The following is a 1,435-nucleotide window of genomic DNA, read 5'->3' as shown; positions in this document are numbered from 1 at the left end:
GCAAAAACCCCGAGACTGGGACAAAAAGGGACGGAAAAACACAAAGTCTCGAACACAGCTGAATTTTATTTGACAACGAAGGGTGCTTATATAGGCGTCAAATCCTACACAAATCAAAAGAGACGAAGGAAAGAGAGGGAGAAACCTTCACAAAACAAAAGAGATGAAAGAAAAAAGAGGGAGAATTGAGAAAACCCGTGCCACAAGCGGTACTGCTTGTGGCACGGGTTTTCATAAAAATAAAGAGCTGGCGTTCGCGTGAACCGTAGGATACAATATTACTTTCCGAAACGACGTATAATATTTTCCATTCATGTTTAATTTTTCAGCTTGACATGTACGTGAAACGTTAAAACAAAGTGTTCTATGAAATAGGAATATGTGACACTTTATATGTTTTTGCCTGTGACATTTTCTTGCCTGTACTCTTAAACGAGGACGTATCTACGTAAACACAAAATAAAATTCAGAAAAAAAGATTTGTTATGTTTATCCTCAATTTGGCCACGGTCCCGGTGATTGCCATAGTCAAGGTAATTAAAAACCACGTGTTTTGATCCCGGTCATTGACAAAGCATACCGTCAAATTTTTAAATCGTTTCTTCAAATTTTAAACGCAAGTAGTACTGCGTTCCACATTTGGCGCGCCAAACCTAAATCCGGCTTACAATAAAAATTCTCAGTTCTGAAAAAGAAAAGTTGTTAAATAAAACAACTTTTTTAAAGAACTGAAAAATCTTTTTAAGAGCAAGATAGGAAAAGACTGTTGAAGGCATGGGCATGAGCATGGGCATGGGCATGGGCATGGGCGTGGGCGTGGGCATGGGCATGGGCATGGGCATGGGCATTGGCATGGGCATGGGCATGGACGTTGAAGGCATGGGACAGTCGGCACTACGAGCGATTAGCACAAACGAGCGGTCGCCGCGATGACAAAAGGGTGACACGGGGTACTGTGCAACGGGCGCGTGCATCTGAGCGCGAATGCGAACACACAACAAAATAAAGAAGTCGTGGTAAACAATTTATTCACAATAAAAAAAAAATATCAGTCGCATTGAGTTGACTGTGAATGTCTCCTAAGGTCGTCAGTTGCCTGATTTTGACGTCACGTTCGGGATGTCAAAATAGCGGAGGATGCGGGAAACAGCGCTAACGTGCAGGACCAGAATCCCGTGGCGTCACCTGCATTGAACTCCAGAGTGACGACAGCCTGACGTACCCAAGTGCTTTTCGTGAGTTTCGTGTGTATGGAGCGAAACGTTCGCATAGATAAATTTGACCAAGTTATGCTCGCCTCAAGAGTGTTTTGAAAGCTCGTGACGTTCGAAAAAAGGTACTCTTTTCGCTACCTCCCCATTCCGTGGGAAGCGATTTTGTGGAAGATAACGTGTAACGTGATAATCGGTCAAACATTTGAAGGCGTCCATTGCCT

The sequence above is a fragment of the Ixodes scapularis genome, unplaced genomic scaffold (assembly GCF_016920785.2).
Source record: "Ixodes scapularis isolate PalLabHiFi unplaced genomic scaffold, ASM1692078v2 PGA_scaffold5__190_contigs__length_132052651, whole genome shotgun sequence".
Taxonomy (NCBI): Eukaryota; Metazoa; Arthropoda; class Arachnida; order Ixodida; family Ixodidae; genus Ixodes; species Ixodes scapularis.
This window is presented reverse-complemented; position numbering follows the sequence as displayed.